An 18,646-nucleotide genomic window follows, 5' to 3' on the forward strand; every position below is an offset into this window, starting at 1 on the left:
TTTATGGAAAGAGAATCAAAGGAAAAACAGGAAAAAGCTATAAAGGGCTATAGTAGCAGGAGTTGCTTCTTACTGATTTAGGCCTGTTTTTTTGTTTTTTTGTTTTTTTTTGGATAAAATTGTAAATCCGGATCTATCCTGGACTAATCCAATTGCCACATTCCATTTGATTCAGGAACTGGATAACTTTTGGATTACAGTCAGATTGTTATCTGATGAAATCCACTCAAATACAGAATTTTCATTGAACCTGTGTAATGTCACAACCAAAATGAAAACAGCTGTCCAATGGACCGAAATATCTTGAAGTAGAAATATTGCAGTACAGTACAAAATATGATATATCACCAAAAATAAAGGAAAAACCATACAAAAACTGCTAAATTGTGCAACTAGGAAAACCATGTCAAAAAATCAATTTATTGAGCTTAATGAGTTGGAGTCAGATAAAAATTCCAACTCTGACTCCTAGTACTCTTAGAAATCCGACCCCGACTAAAAACTCCTTTTTCTTAATTGCTTTTAAAATACTTTTTTCGTGTGCAGAATGTATGTGTTTTCTTTTCTTTTTCAAATAATTGAAAATTATAGCATATCGCCTTTTTATCACATTTTCAAAAACAGTTTACAATGCATTTTCTTTCTTTCTTTCTTTTTTTTTCGTATATGTGTGTCGATACGATGGACCCTTATTTTCTCATGTTTTTATTTTTTCATCATTGTTTACTAAACTCAATCCCAAACTTTTCCTCTATCCATAACATTTTTCTTTGAGCGAGCCAAAATTTCCCTAGTTAAATATTTAACAAATATTTTAATTAAAGTTTTGTTTTTTTTAAACATTTTTCTGAATATCTTTTTAACCTAAATAATTTAACAATTTATCATGATAATTGTTCTGATCCTTGGCACTGCCTGCCACATAACACAGATACTACGTTGTGATCAAAGGGCCAGAACATAACACTAGGGAAAAAATGTTTTCTTTGGTTGCTAGGAAAATAGTGTTGATGTTCCTTAGATTGACAGGAAAATAGTGTTCTCACAGGAAACTAATGTGAATAAAATAATTAAAAAATAATATTTCTTCAATATATTAGAGAGAATTTCAAGATTTTGTCCACATTCACTCAGCTTAAAATTTATGGAATATTTGGAAATATTTGTGGAATATTAGGAAATATCTTGTCACATATTTTTGCCAGCTTGGGAGGATGATATTGTGAACAAATCTATTAATCTGTCCCTCAAAAAAAGAAGTTAATGACACAGTATTGTATAATGACAAATGTTCTTCCTCTAAAGTAAGGAGGAGTTAATACCTGGGTAGATGAACAATATGACAATAGAACAGGTACTACACCCCTCTTCCTCAAAAAAGATAGTAATCTCTGGGAGGATTGCCTAATGACAACATAAGATATTACATTACTACCTTTCCTAAAGGAGGATGTAATAACCCCACTTCCTTAAAAAAGGTGATTCCTGGGAGGATGATTTTATGAAAACAAACTCTCAATCTTATGAAAGAGTAAATTTTGTTATATCAAAAGGTTTACTGATGTTTTTCTTTCTTTTCTAATCAAGACCTTTAACTGCAATTTATTTAGGGTGAATGATTAAGATATAAAAAAATATTTGGGAATTGACTTTTTATCTTAAAATAGAAAAACACCCGTCTAGCTGAATCCACTGTGAAAAATTCTCCTCCCCCCACTCTTTATCTGTGCCTAAATCAAAACGTGGATTCCATGAACAAAGCTTCTTTCTTAGAACTGTACGCCTGTGGAACTCTGTTCCGCCTGCCTGCTTCCCACCTGACTACAACCTGGATGTCTTCAATCCAACGTGAACAAATTCCTAATGAACCGCCCCCTTAAGTAAAGACTTCATCAAATCTCCACACTAACATACTGTACTTGCAATAACCCTTATCCCTGAGTGGCTTCCGGGCCTTGATAAGTGGTGACCACCATGTAAAAACATTTTTATTCAAGTGGATTACAATTGTAATAAATACATTTTTAATTTAAATAGAAACAAATATGGATGTTATTTTTTTAATTAATTTTGTAGAGCTTGAAAAATATCAGTCATAAAGAATAATTTCAATTTTTTATTGAAACTAAACTTATACTATTCATTTTATTATTATTATAAGTAATCGATGTTGTTTGGGAGTCTTTTGTTTTATTCACATCTAAACATAACTTTTTTAAACATCATGTTTCGAATGTTTACTTTCATAAAAAAGTCAAACACACTTTGAATATATGTGTGCCTGTATCGGACGAACTGTCAATATGTGGCAATGGGTGAAACGCAAGTCCACCAATATTCTATCTGGAGTCAAAGCAGCAATATGTTGATTTGACAGCAGCAGACGAAAGTCGTCCAAAACAAAAACAGAAATATCAGGAGGCAAGGTTTTGACCTTTATAATTTGGAATGCACAAGGTATTTCATTATTCATTAATTTGAGAAAGGAAGAACCATACAAATATCTTATTGCATCATTGGTGCAAATGAAGGAATAGACCAAGACAAGGCACAATGTCATAAGTAGATCACAACAATGGCAAAACTACACAAATTACACTTTAAATTGCTTCAGCACCCACCCTATTCTCCAAATCTGAAACCTAGTGACTACCAGCACTTTGCAGACCTCAAAAGAATGCTCATAGGAAGGAGATTTGGCTCCAAGAAGAGATATTGGAAATTGAGGAAGATTTTGAGGTGATAGACAAACTGTTTAAAAATAAATAAATAAAAGCACTGAATTATTAGGACAGTCTTAGAATCAGTGCATCATCTTAAAAAGAGACTATGATGATGAATAAAATCGAATTTTGCCAAAAAGTTATTGGTTATGAGCAATTTTTGCAGATGGAGTTAGTTTTGTTTTGTGTTTTTATAAACCTAATCTGGAATTAAAAATTTTTTCAGCTAACTCCCTACCTTTGCTAGATAAACAGTTTTTTTCATCAAACTCTCAATGCCCCCACCCCCGTCCCACCTCTACTTAACTATAAATAAATAAAAATTTAATGGTGAATGCATGATTACAATAAAAAGGTTTCACTGAAATGTCTTGACTGCTGCTGGCAATAGCACCAATAAAATGATTTAAAACCGATCCATTGCCACTAAGCATTCTATCTGGATTGTTAAATGGTGTGTGGTTGATGGCAGCAAATCTCAACAAAATGGCCCTTGTATGTTTATGATTTACATTTACAGGATTGAAGATGCAGAAATTCCATAAAAAAATAAATAAAAATAAAGTGAAGCTGATTATGACAAAGAAAAGAGAAATAAACGTCCACTGCCATATCAGAAGGCAAAACATTTTCCAACCAACTGTAAAATATGCGTACGGCAGAAAAATCAACGCGATAAATCGTGGCAGATGAGAGAAAGGAAGAGACTGTTTGTTTAAGCTTGATCAAGTCAACCCTTGTTGGGCAATCAATTATCAATGGCGCACCAAATAAGCATCTTGTTTTTCTTCCACAAAACGTGAACAAATATCGTTATAGACATGTTTTTTTCGTTTTTCGTCTTATTGTTTTAATCTATTTTTAAAAATCTCATTTTGTTGCTATTTATTTCTTCAGTTCTTTTTAAAAATATGAGACCAGTATGAAAGTCAGCAGAGTGGGTGTGCAGTGCAAATTATGCGCCAAAGTATTGTCTTATATAATATAAGTAATCTTTTGTTAGAGATTTTCTTGAGTTAGTTATTTCTAACACTTTTTTTTTTTTTTTTTTTTTTTTTTGTAGAAAAAAACAATCTTTTGCTGCAGAACAACCTCCCATTTTTTGGACGATGGCAATTAAAAACCAAGTCATTGCATTGAAAAACAAATTATATTCAATTATAATTACAAATACTTATGTCAGTTTAAAGTTATATATAAATTATTATAATTACAAATACTTATGTCAGTTTAAAGTTTGGTAGTTTCCAAAACGGTTGTTTGGAGATGGTCTTTTTTTAGTTCCTCTCATCCTTTTAGTAATGTTTTTTTTTTTTTGTTTTTTTTTTTTTTGAGCTCCCTCGACCACAAGTTTTTTTTTTTAGTATTTATATATAACCTCTCCTCAAGTAATAGTGGGTAATTTGCACAAAGTCACTTATGCAAATTGCCCTAAAAGTCTCGTTAAGAATATTTCCAACACTTTCTACAACGATTGTATTTTGTTTTGTGATCACATCCTTTTTCAATTTATTCAGTTTATGAATGCTGAAAAACAAGTGTTTTACAAAAGCAGTAAAATAAATTATCTTCGATTGTACCTTTCTTAGGTAAGCTCTTCTGACTGAATAAAAATTAAACTGATGTCCAATAAAATATGTTTACTAAAGTCTCACAGGATTCTCATTTTTGCTTTTAGAGGAATATCTATGAGTACTTCTCTATTGCTAATAATTTTCGATTTTTATCTTGTTACAGAGTTATCAGGCACTTCTTTTTTATAAATTAATATGCAACTAGCAGGATTTGTGGAAATTCCGTGGAATGAAAAATATATTGAATCAACAAATATTTTTTTGATAAAGTTGATAATTTACTGGATAGCACAAAAAAGTGGTATTTTGGACAGAAAAACCAACAACACAGAAGAAAATAAAAGTCTATGAACATTTTAATGAAAATAGTGTCTACTAGTGTCTGTATTTTAAATATAGAACTAACCCAAGTGAGATAAATTAAGTACTAATAAATATTCAGAAAGTAATATTGTGCTATATAGTTCAATATAAATAATAAAATCATATTATAAGAGACAATTTTTTTAATTTACTCCTTCAGTTCAGCACCATTTAGCAGACAATGTTTGTTTTTTTTCTCCTGGCATCTTTCATTCGCCATTTTTTTTTTTTTTAAATATAAGATTTTGCTGACTTCGTTCTTCGGTGCAGAATTGCATGTCGAAATTATTGGCTACACCAAAATAATATCACTCTCATATTCTTGTCTGGTGTTGCTAGATTGGCCTTTCTAAAGTCAAATTTCACGACTTTGGCCTTTTTTGAAGCAGTTTGGCCTTTTTCAAAGTGTAACATACAGCATAACTAAGCAAGGAACAAGCAAAATATTATACAGCTTTTTTGGACTTTCACGGGAGGCAATTCTTATTTTGATTAATATATAAATTTGGGTTTCTTTGTGTATTGATATTCATATCTAAAACCCCTTTTTTCTATTTATTTAAAAAGAAAATACAACTTTCTTATATATGGGTCGTGGAATTGCATTCACAAGCAAAAGATCTAGCTAATTTGCATATTCTTTTAAACATTCATTTTAATTAATTCCCTATTAGTTTTTTTTTTTTTTGGGGGGGGGGGTTCTTATGGGATGATCATCTTTAGTTAACTATTACGTGTAATTATATTCATGCAGATATTTTACATGAGTTATACTTGCGTAATATTTGCGTAAAAAAAGTTATAAGCACAAAACTCTTTCCATATATATTGTTTAAAAACACATATTGTTTAAAAAATTTTGCCTAGCAAACTTCTCCTAGAGTTTTTGGTCTCCAGACATAAAACTTTATATATAAGGTATTTGAATCCATACAAAACTTCATATTCAGGTTTTAGCCCGGTAAAATCAGTACAAAAGTGTGAAAATAAAAATTTAAAAAAAATGAAATTTGCCCGATGAAGGTCGAACGCCAGCATTACGAATATGCATGCATAACATAGTAGATATTAGGTCATGTTTTAATTTTAAGCCTTGCAGCAAACATGTCTTCTGAGCTCAGTTATTAACAGTAGAGGAAAAAATAAATTGTAAACCCAAACGTTTTTTTTTGTTTTTTTTAAACGTTTTAAACCATTACTATATATTGGGTCCAATATAATCTATAATATAAAAGGCAAAGTGTGTGTGTGTGTGTGTCTGCCAAAATTTTTTGACACATGCGACGGATGCTGATGGTATTGTTTCGAAGCTTGACGTCTCGGATGACAAATATCGGAAAAATTGAGCAAAAATATTAATTCTTTCACTCTCAAGTTTTCTACAAGGAGGGTTCAGTTTTTTCACCAACATTTTTGCAAGTTATCATCTTTTGATTGACTACCCTTAATTCCAACACTCATGACTTCCGGTTTCACGATGGATGCATCAGCTAAGACGTTAGGTTTGGTTTTTTTTTCATCTTCTTTTCCTCCATGTTATAGGTTCAAGCCTGTCTGCCTACCACCACTTTTTTTTTAACACCTCTTTCTACATACTATTATTTTGATGCCCCACCCCGCTACTACCACTTTTTAACACCCCCACCCCATCCCCGAGGGTTCCTTACTACACCACCTCTACACATCCGAGCAATGACTGGAACCTCCGCTAGTATATATAATAAAAATTATTCTTGTCATATATATATATATATATATATATGCCTGACATGGACAATTTTTTCCCAAGATTATCAATCTACAAATTATCACTATACATATTTTATACATTAATAATTATAACATATTTAATGAAATTATTGAATTCATAATTTAAATTAATGTCTTTTATAGTTACTTACCCAATTCCGATTTGCTTATCAATTTTTATTCATAGATTTTAACCAGGATCAATTACTAATATTTTTTATTGAAACTTCTTTTATTGCTAATATTATCAAGGCTTCCACCAAGCACAGATTACATGTTTTGAATTTCCTCAATGAATATTTATTCTTCATCAAGAGGCGCCATGTGGAAAAACAGTGCCGTCACGGTTTTGAGTATTATCAATTTTATGTGGGACAAAAGCTTTAAACCACTGAAACAATTCTTACGATACCATTGGAGAGCCTAACTGACATAGCAAGTTGAGCATAGGGCCTTTATTCAGGAGGACTTCTCCATGTTTTCTACTTAATCTGGCCATGTCTGTTAAGATTCCAAAACTTTCTGTTTATATGGAAATTGATCTTAACGTGAGATGAAGTGTAACTAATGTGGGGCTTGATTATTGCTCTATTCTCAGCTAATCAATAATTTGAGGATACACCTCAGCTAACTCTGATTCGTCAATTCTTTTGATCTATTAGTTTCTTTTCATTTTGGAGACTTTATCAAACCCCATCAGTTATGGATGCAATTAAATCCTCCCATTAGCCAAAGCTTTCCCCATTCTGCTTGGACAGGACATTAGTGACTAGACAAATCTATTTCCCACAGTTGTTCAGCATGGCATCTAGACAACTAGAAGAAAAAAATCATTCAGAGTAACACCTTTTTGTGTTAGGTGGATGCTTTCAAGAGAATTGGCGAGTCAAATGTCTCTGTGTCATACATATATAAGTGTCTGGCCATAATTGAGGACGATCAGAAGGCTCTCTTATTTATTCACTACAGAGATGTAGAAGAGAATGTCACTCCTTTCCTATGATTACTTCACTTAGTTTTGATCTTCACCTTATAATGCTAGTGTTTATTAGGGGATATCAAGAACCTTTTTTTTTATATGATATGATTGGAGATTGACCACCTGGTCTCCTGGCTCATTAGCAAATGTTCTTACCATTCTGCTATGTATTAGTAGTATAAAAATATACTTATGGCAAATAAACTACAAAAAATTTCTGTTTTATCCCTAAGAGAAATCATCAGGCTATATATAACATTATGCATATTACAGAAGTGTACGTTGCCATATATGTTATACTGATGTTCCATATCTAAACTCTTGTGACAATTGTTTTTGAGATTTGTTCTTTCAAGAAAACAAGTGGATATTGGAATGTATAAAGTGTTTATAACTGAACAATGTCCTCATACTAGTCTGAAAATACCTGATCTGAAAATAGTCTCAAAATAATTTTGAATAGTATAAGTACATCTTATTCTAATCATACCAAACACAATTCATCCAATAATGTCATCCATTTGTTCTGCTACTAAAACATGCTGGAAATAACTTGTTTTAATTCTTTTATGACTGTGATGATTTGATGATTTTCATGTCGTGAATAATATTAGAAACGCAGGAAAAGAAAAGTATATTCAAAATGCTATTCTTTCAAAAACAATATTGATTTCTTCAAAATCTCACATTAAGTGTGGGAGGGGAAAAATAGTAACATTTCTGTTCAGATTCGGCTTTTATTTAACAAACAATTTACAAATTTTATTCATTCATTAAGAAAAGAAAATGAATAAATCCATTAATAAGAAAAAAAATAAATGAATGATTAATTATCATTAACTAGAAAGAGTTGTGTAAATTTCATGGCTTATGTAAAAGCCATCAATAATATATCACATATTTTCATCATGTAAGAACTTTTTTTTTTTTTATTTTTATTTTTTTTTTTTTACTACATTTGAAGATTTTGTTTGCAGAACGTGATAAACACTTATCACACTATGAAGTCGATTTCTTTTTACATACGATATCTGCCTCATTTTCATTTCCTTAAGCTTTTTATAGTTGAATTTTAGATTTGAAATAATCGTCTTGTTATAGTTTCTCAATTTTGAAGAAATGTGATTTATCAAAGTTTTAGAAATGTCAAAAAAAAAAAAAAAAGAAAAGAAACTTGCCAAGAGATAACCAAGTACAAAGAAATTCATGAAAACTGAATGTGTGCACAAACACTAACAGCTACCAAAAATCAAATTAAGAAATATCAATATCTTTTTACAAATCTATCTATACAAAAACCTTTTTTTCCATTTCAATATTTGCTGAAAAGAAGTCAGATATTAAAAATGAATAAACAGATGTCTCATAAAAAAAACTGTATCAAATAGCAAATAGCTTTGGTAAGACGAGAAAAATAAAAATTCTGTATGCACTTCAGCTAACATTTTTAATGCTTATTTAATGATAGTTTTCAACATATTCTTATTGTGATATTTACAAACATGGCTGTAGATTTGGAGTCAGAGTAAATTCTTTGATCTAGCAATCTGAGATAAAATCTGAGCTATTACATTTTTGATTTCAATAAATATTCAATTCATAATAAAAAATAATTCAATATGTAATTATAAAAGTTATGTTGAAATACGCCCCCCCCCCACACACACACTTGTGATGTTGTCTCAATGTTATTAATACAGAGATTTCAAATGTGTGTTGGAGAGGGAGCGATTTCAAGGCCATGTTGAAAATCTTTATTAATTATCTTGTCTAGAGTGTAACCATGATTAAGTGTGATTTGTAAGATTAAAAAAATAAAAACCAATAATTTATTTAAAATTATTAAGAAAAAATAAATTTAAATATATTGAATAATATATAATCTTAAAGAAGGCATGCACATATTGCTCTTAGCTTTGTATTATAAATTTAAGTGATAACAAAAAACAAACTCCCGAGTATTTATGCAATTTAAATTTCAACATTTTCTAAGAGATCCATCCGATTTTACGAAAAAAAAACGATTATTTTTAAAAACATTTCTTTATTGAATTATCTTTCAAAAATGTAAATATGTCCTTCAAAGAAATTAATTTAGTGAATAATCAAACAGGAGCTAAGGTGGAAGTGGGGAGAATAAGCAAAACAGTAATTCAAATACAAAAAATCTCTGACATCAACGCGTAGCGGGTAGGCACAGTTTGTTATATATAAAAATCAGTTTGTTATTTAAAAAAAAAAAAAAATCAAGGTAGAAGTTGGGGTGTACCGATTAATCAGCAGGTAATCAATAATCGGCCTAATCAGCCACTTTGTCGATTAATTGGTAATTGGTGAGTTTGCCGATTAATTACTTTTCTCTTTCCTATTAAATTTAAACCATTTCATCACTACCAAGTGACACATTAACATAATAATTGCTAAATTAACTTAACATTTGTTAAGTTTCTGGCCACTATTATAGCTTTTTGCTTTTAAATAAAATTACAAAATACAATTTCCAATACTTAAATACAGTTAAATAATTATAAGAAAAAAAATTACAAACCAACTACAAAGTACAAATTGTAATTCTTTAAGTGAATAACTATAAGCTGCATCTACTGCTGCTCTACTTCCTCTTGTATTCTTGCTGCCTGCCTCCTTCTACTCTCAATATTTAAAGTTGAATACTTTTAAGTTGTAATGTAGAAACATTAGTTTCTCAATTCTCATGATGCAACATGTTCCTCATAGATTCATAAACATTACCATGTGTACTAAAGAGTCTCTCACTCTCCAGATATGCTGGTGGTGCACTTAAATATTTTGAAGCCAGTTTACTCAGCAGTGGTTAGGTGTCCTATGTCTTCTTTCACCACTGAAATGGATCATCACCTCTTGTGAGTAGTGAGTAAAGCTACATAATGATAAAGTTCTTTTATGCATTTAATCTTAAGGGATTTAATCCTTTGGAGTTTAGATTGTGATTTTTGTATTTCTGTTATAGTTGCAGTCTCTAGGTTTAACTCAGCTTCTACCTGCTCTAAGTTTTGATTTGTTACTGTTCACTTATTTGAAGCTAATTCAGCGAATAGACTTGAAAGAGATACAGTTTTATTTTCACTTTTATCTTCTTGACTTTCAACAAAGCTTGAAGAAGTGTATCCTGCTGATTCTGCTTCATTATCATCAGTAGAAAGTAGAAGATGTAGAATCCAATTCTTAATGGTGTTTTCTATGTCATTCTTTTGAAATTTAAATCTTGGAAACACATAAATTTTTATCATTTAGATAAGATGAAAATCTTGTTTCCATTGATTCATTGAATTGTTCAGCAATGGTAAGGATTCCACTAAAGTCAGAAATGCCAGAATTAGATTGGACAGCTTTTGAAAGAAATAACCTCAAAGCTAAAATTGTAGGTATTATCGATATGATTGAAGTTCTGACTGCTTCTTTGGTGATTTCTTCATATGGACTCAAGTAACAGGACAATTTTTTGAATAAGTCCCGATTGGTAAGTTGTTAAGGTAGGAATCTTATCAACAGCATGCATTGCAAGAACTGTTCATTGTTCTAAATTTCTTTTTAGCATATAATATGTTGAATTCCACCGTGATGCCACATCTGGAATGAGTTTATGTTTTTTCAAATTAAACTGATTCTGTATTTCAGTTAATTTGATTATTGTTAATGGAAAGTGATTAAAGTGAGAAACTATATGTGTTAGTTGTAAAGAGGGCCTTAACAGCCTGTTCGGAAAATAGGGAGTCATTTATTAAGAGTTGCTATGTATGTATGAAGCAGGATGGTGATTTTAAACCACATTCCAGACACCATCAACCATATTTGTTTCCAGAATCCCACAAGACTAAGAAAACTTTGAAGATTTTATACTCATCCAGAACATTGTGCAATTCTTCACTTATTCTTGCACCTGTGTGTGTGCATCAGGGAATGGAACAACTCTAAGCATAGTTCTGCATTGTTCAAAATCATACGAAAGCCAATGACCTGTCAAACTCAGAAAGAGAGCATTATCTGTTGTAGCTGTCCAAATTTAAATAAAATGAAATACTGCTAAAGTTAATTGAATTTTTGTTTTTACTGTAAATATATTAAGTATTTTTTTGATGGAATGCTGTAATTCAAACAAAGTTTTGCAATAAGCCTATTAAATCTAATGTCAGATGTTACAGAACATGGTTGAATATCAACAGCAATCATTTCTCTCGTCAAGATAATGGATCTCTTGTGATCTGTGATCATGAATATTCCAAACTTTCTTCTTGGCCAATGTTGATTCTACAGTAGTTTGGCGTTTTGCTAATGGCTTGTAGTTGTTGCCACTTGTTCCGGCAATATCTGTTCCTGAACATTCATTATGTTTCCTTTTATTATCTGCAATTTTTGCTTCTCCCGGATGAACATTTCTAAGATGATTTAACATATTAGTCATTGTAGAAGCTTTTGCCGATGTGCCACCCCTTGATATGATGGTTTGACATAACTTGCAACCAGCTGTATTTTTATTCTTAGGATTGACATCAAAATACTCCCAGCAGAAACTGGTTGCCATAATGGTTGAAGATTGTTGTCAATATTTAGGTAATTATTTATGTATTTAAATTACTTATGTCTGATATCTTATAAGTAATTTATCTGAATAAAATATACATTATCTAAACCAGAAAAATAAAATTATATATCTTATGGTAGAAGGAGTATGACTGATGAAGAATGCTTTATTTTCGGTTCGCACATCGTCACAATTTACTGTACAATTCCTCAACATGAAAACTGAAAGATGAAGTAATAATTTTCTTTGGCAATGATTTAAAGTACAAAATAATGTTAATTTGATAGGAAAAGAAAGGAGGGAAATTTTCCATATGCTTACATCTATTTGCCTCAAATTCAGTGCAACATAATTTAATTAATATTAGTATCAGTTATGACAACAAATTTTACTGATAAAACAGCATTAGATAAACCTATCAACTGGTAATCAGCCAATTTGTTAATCGATACATACCTAAGTGGGAGTAAAATTTGAAACTGATGAAAAACAAAAATAATGGTCAGGAAATATTTTCATGAAAGAGTAAATTATTTGATTTTTTAAAAATTAAGTTAATGAATCCACCCAAATGAGTCTGCTATTACAATTCAGACCATGTTACTCTACCATAAATTAGATTTGTGTTTTCCAGCTATGGTTGACTAAACTCTCAAGCCTTAATTGCAACTAACTGATAAAAAAAAAAACTTTGATATAATACCTGGCATGTGACACACATTATGGCTCTAAACACTTATCTGGTAGAGAGAATAGAGGGTCTTTTCCACATTGCATGATCCACTTAAAAACAAATTTTTGTGTGAATGTCTTCTGATAATGATTGTTTTTGGCATTCAAAAAATAAGTGACATGAATAGAGAAGAGTTATGGTAAATGTTAACTTTTACTGGAAAAACCAACAGAACTTACATGTGTATTCCAGTTGCAAATGCAATAGCTATTGAATCTCTAAAAAATATTGACCTTATGTGTGGTAGTAAATGTGAGGAATAACATAGGATTTTGCAAACAAAATAGGGGGTGATTTTCTTTTCTTTGTAAACCATTATGAGAAGGGAGATATTTATGCATTTCAGACCGTTATCCTCATATTGCTTGGAACCATTTTCACAACATTTTGCCACTGGACACATAATCAAGTGATATACTAAAAAATTGAATTCTAGGTAGAAGTTCAATCTTTGGAGAAACAACTTAAAAAAACCCAAAAAACTGATAATCAATATCAAAAGGAGACAGCCTAGACAAATCTATACCAGTGATTAAATAAATGGTTAAGTTTTAAATTTCTAAAAAAAATCACCGACAATAAGAAAAGGCACGTGAAGAAGGCCAGAAAGTATAATGGCTGAAACGTTTTGACCATGAACGCAACCAAGATGAAACCAGTCAATTGCAACATTTTAAAAACGGAGATGGAGAGTCTGCTGTAAGAAATGCAACTCGTGCAAGTACACTTGCCACACATCATTAAATTGTTCAAAGTCAAATTAGCTGCTGCATGACTAACAAAATTTAGGTTTTTAAATTTGTATTTTCTATTCATTTCGATATTTGAAAGAACAAAATAAATTGTAATATTTTTTAACACAAACAATTGGGTGGAGTGGGGGAGATTCATGATCATTTTCTTCAGATCTGAAGAAAAGATTATTGTTTATAATGATTTGAGACCATCGAAGCAATAAAGATTTGACTAAATAAATGCATACATTTTTAATCTCTTAAAAAGAAATTTGAAAAATCAGAATCTGATTTAGAGATAAATTGCTGATTGAATTCTACCACGAGTTGAATAGAATGAGAAACATGAAATCGGTTTAGAAAGTACCGCTCCTCCTATCAATGAATTCTGAAATGGTTTGTTTACCATTGAATGGCATCATTACAGTGTCAAGTATAGTCAATATTTTATTTTTTTATTCCAATTATGGCAATCATAAATAAAAAAGCACATCAACTGCATTGTTGATTATTCTTGGAAAGATTTACAGATGATATTCTTACCAGAAGACACATTTGACGCAACACAAATACACAACAAAGTTTTGACATATATATATATATAGAAAAGAAATAAGGACAAGTACAGAAACAAAAACGGGACCCAATTCAAAGCAAAACTGAAAAACAAACAGGTCCTTTGAAAAATCTATTTAAAACTTACCTTGAGATTTTTGTTCGTTTAATAATTGACTAAACATTGAAAACAATTTTAAGAAATAGAAGACTTTCAATAGTGAAACACTGAGTATTGTATATTGTGTAAAACCATTAAATTTCAACACATGAAGAAAATAACGAAGAACCCCTGAAATAACATTACATGTTGATTTTTTTCTTATTAACTCATCGTTATTTTATTAACTCTGCTTATAAGTTATAAGAATTTAATGTGTCAAAATTTGTGTTTTTCATTTGATTTTTTTCATGGTCCTTTTGTTAAAACAAAAGTGGAATAAAATATGTATTTCATCATTTAGAGAAATTAATTTCTCCATTTGTTTTTGAGAAATTTTTGTAAACTTAGCTCTATCTACTCTATATACAGTCAGATTTTATGTATTTAAGATATGAAATGTGTAAATTAGGTTTTTAAAACTCAAACACTGCATCACACAGAGTGTAAGGTATTTCAATACAGGGTAATTCCATGTCAGATTTTGAAACCCATATCCTTATAATTTTTTTGAAACTTGCATCACAGATGGATATCATAAACCTAAGAACCAAAAAAATTAGTAACTCCAAGTGATTGCTTATTTCAAGCAGTTTCTGTTTTTCATAAATCATGCAAAGGAACATTCATTTTCATTTATCTCTTTGTTTCATGAAGTAGTTTTAAAATGTCACACAGTTACTTACATGACCTTCTCTAACGCGCAACAAAACTAGTCAACTATTTAGAGCTTAAGCTCATCACTACATTTTGTCATTTAGTGATTTTGAATCATTTTCAGGTTTAGTTTGAAGCATCTTTTGGGCTTAGCCAATCCACTTTTTGTTGCTTTTTTGTTTTTTTTAGAGGCTGACTTTCTGAAAGTCAGCAACTTTATCAAAAAATTCAAATTCCCAGAATTCTCTGCCTTCAGAGCAAGGGCATCTGTTGATAAAGTAAATGATAATGTTATTTTCTAATCTCATTTTCTTATTATTCAGTTTTTTTATCTGCTTATGGTCTGCCTTTCTCTTGAGGTTTTGCCTATTCTCCTCTCTTCTCTTTGTATTTCCAGGTACATACTAACAATGAGGGAATTCGTTATTGTCACTTGACACTCCTCCTGCTGCCTTGACCTGGTCACAGAGCATCATCTGTGCCACTACAGTCTCATCCTTCATATTCTCCACTTCCATTTCTTTGTTCACAGAGATTCCTCTCTTGATACTGGCCTGATCATGAGAGAGAGCACTATATTTCACAACTTAAAGCCGCTTGCTGTAACAAAAACCAGCCATGTATGTTGTGAACAGTTTGTGAAGCCTATCATCTTCATTCCTGTGGTTGAAACCAACAAACTTTTCAGATCCAATGACAGGTATTTGCTCAAGAAAGGTAATATATTGTTGCATGACACTATCACAGTCCTCTTCCTTTAGCTTTCTGAAGGTTTGATACATTTTTAAATTGTCTTCTACACTCTACAAAATGCCTTCAATAAGTTTCAAGACTTTTTTGTACAGGCATTTAAAATTGTCAGACTCTTGAAAATTCAATACGTTATTGTTATACATCTTATGAGATGACTGACCAATTTTTATAATTTCAGGTTCAGATGAACAGCTACAGCAGGAATTGGAATACATCCTACTAAAACCTGATTGTCACAACTGGTAAATTTCAAAAATGCAATCTGGACGTGAGGACACTTTAGAAGAACGATATGCAATAAAATTGTTTTAAACTTGAAAAATGCCACAGAAACGTATGAAATGCTTCACACTGCTTTTGTATTATATTGCATGAATCAAGCATCGGTTTTTGAGTTGCATAAAAGATTTAAGGAAAGCAGGGAACCTGTGAGGGATGATGAAAGGTGTAAGAGGTATGGGAGGAGTTGTTTGGCGAAATAAAAAATTTCGTCGGTAAGAACCTTCATGTGTCTATAGAGACAATAAGTGCACAGTTTGAGGTCAGTGAAGATACGGAAGATTCACGCAAAATTTGTCCCAAGGGTGCTCAGAAAAGATCAAGATGAGCATCAAGACAGTTCCTCACCTTCCTTATAGTCTATAATTTGCTCCCTGTAATTTTTAGTTATTCTCTAAGCTCAAGGAAAACCTTAGAGGCTGTCATCATGAGACAATTGAGGAGATGAAAGAGGCTGTGATAAGGGTCACTGACATGCTCACACAAGAGGACTTTCATGAGGACTTCCAAAAGTTATTGGAATGGTACAACAAGTTCAACCAGAGGAAATTACTTTGAAGGGGACTAGAGTTTCATGTGTATATGATCAATAAAAGTGCCCATACAAAAAAAGACTGGAAACTTATTTAAAGCATCTTGTATCTGCTTGGTGGCCATCAGTTTTGAGTTGAGAGAAGACAGCTGTTTGACAAGGGAATAGGACAGTGGGCATTTATGTAGGATTTTCTTTATCAAGAAACTTAAAAGTTTCAATTCTGAAGGCAAGTATCTGTCACTCAGATACCCCATTCTTTGCGACTTTCTTGACACTCTTTTTTATAAGGAACCAAGTTCCACCTTGTAATTGAGCCTCAAACTCTTTCTTTTTCAAATATCTGTGAATTGTAAAACAAACCTTCACTTTTCTAATTTTTTGTTTTGTACCAGTAAAACAACATTCGGTTCATATTGTGTAAAAGATGTTTACAAACTAAAGTTTTTAAAAAAGTACAAAAATAAATAAGATGAGATTTGCTTTGGAATGTTAAAATGCATATGTTGAAATGAAAAACAATTAAAGGCCAAATTAAGTGTAAAAATAAAAACTGTTTAGTAAGAAGTTTTTGTAGTTGTGTATGATAACATTCTTCCATCTTTCTTGACAGATCTCTTAAATTGTAAACACAGAATTTGCTTGGAAATGTTACGCTTCACAAGTGCCAAAATTAAATACCCCTCTGCCGAAAAAATGAAAAAAGTAAACACAGAATTTGTTTGAAATGTTAAACTGCACAAATATTATAATTCATTCCCTCAAGAAAAACGCACTAGAAAAAAAAACCAAGGAACACGGAAACCACGAATTTCAAAACAAGGTTTCTTTCTCAACAAGATGTTGCCATCACCATATTTCAAATCTGTTTGTAAAAACTGAACTTTTGAGATCAAATAAAGAGCATTAGAAACTACTTAAAAACACAAGAAATGTATCAGGTAAGTGTAAAAGTAACTTTTATTGGCTGCAGTAACATTTATTTATTGGATATTTGAATTTTTTTACTTTTTTTTTTTTTTCACATTTGTTGGTTTTTCCGCTAAATTAGCCTGCATTTGTTTTACTTTTAAAAAATAAATTTCCGGTATTGTTGATACAAGAGTTATGTCGCTTTATCACAAAACTACTCAATGCTATTATATGGAAAACATTGGGTAATTTTGTGATAAACGAATGTAACTCTTGTATCCACAATAATAAAATGCAATTTCAGAACAATGTTTTCCGATTTTCTTTTCAATATTGAAAAATATTTTATTGGTATTTTTATTAATAATTAAAAAATGATTTAATACTATTTAGTTTGATTTTATTTTAAACATTGACAGATTTTTACTGGACGAATAAGATTTTCAAGACCTTTTCAAGACATTTTTCTATTTTCAAGGATTATTTTTAAAGTAATAATAGAAATAAGGCCTTTTCGTGGCAAAAGTAAAAATTCAATGATTTTTCAAGCCTGTGCAAACCCTGCAGTAGATGTGATCATATGATCCTTAGCGTTTACAGGATAATTTCCCACAATGGTGTCACATACAAACTCATAGCTCAATGAATGTTTACAAAAAGTGCCAGAGTTTGTATTTTCTTTGTAGTAGTGTTTTGTATTGTTTTTATATATACTTATGAACCTGTGTGCTCCCCTCAATTGCTGTCAAGAAACAGCAGCACCATCATGATAAGGAGAGAAGATGAAGGAGAACAAATCCACGGCACACAACGTTGGGGCCAGCAAGTTGTCAAGTGAGGAATACATGGGCTCATATCTTGAGGAGTACCTTGTTAAACTCAGCAATCTGTACAGGATTTCAAACATAACATTTATTTAATCCATGGCGGTGGGGGGGGGTAGCATATTGTTTTTCTGTCAACCATGACCAGGTAGATATCTTAAATAATTTGCAAGTGTATTCTTAGTATCGCCTGCATTGGGCATTAAACCAACCTCCAGAAGACAAGTTCTAAGTGACATTCTTCTGGAAGTTGAAGGTTCCATTCTCAACCTAAGTGACACTAAGAATTCTTGAGCCCAACAAAACACACCTGAAGGTCGGATGTTGCATTAACCGAAATGTGCGAATAACACTGAAGATGAGAACGTTGATCCAAATAATCCAAATGCCTGTATTTATATTAGGTTGTGTTACAAAGATTTAAAAACTTAAATGGAAAAGTGATATTTCTATATTGTTTGCAACTCAAAATTTTCTTTGAGTTCACAAATATGGTTGATATATTGTTTCTGTTTTTTTTCTTTCAAGTGCATAATCCTTAACATTCGGTATAAAGGT

At 31.2% G+C, this 18,646-nt stretch overlaps 1 protein-coding gene and 1 long non-coding RNA gene across 3 annotated transcripts in view; one reads left to right on the top strand and one right to left on the bottom strand.

The window, feature by feature from the left end:
• LOC145293163 (uncharacterized) overlaps window positions 1-17,265 on the top strand; it is a 198,830-nt gene extending 181,565 nt beyond the window's left edge. Inside the window, exon 4 of the long non-coding RNA XR_013869676.1 lies at window positions 15,186-17,265. This is a non-coding gene — a long non-coding RNA (uncharacterized LOC145293163). The remainder of the gene's footprint in view (window positions 1-15,185) is intronic.
• LOC145293162 (nuclear pore complex protein Nup50-like) overlaps window positions 1-18,646 on the bottom strand; it is a 720,593-nt gene that overhangs the window by 330,116 nt on the left and 371,831 nt on the right. The gene's annotated exons all lie outside the window — the stretch shown is intronic.

This window comes from Euprymna scolopes, chromosome 14 (genome assembly GCF_053919585.1).
Source record: "Euprymna scolopes isolate OS-2025 chromosome 14, ASM5391958v1, whole genome shotgun sequence".
Taxonomy (NCBI): domain Eukaryota; kingdom Metazoa; phylum Mollusca; class Cephalopoda; order Sepiida; family Sepiolidae; genus Euprymna; species Euprymna scolopes.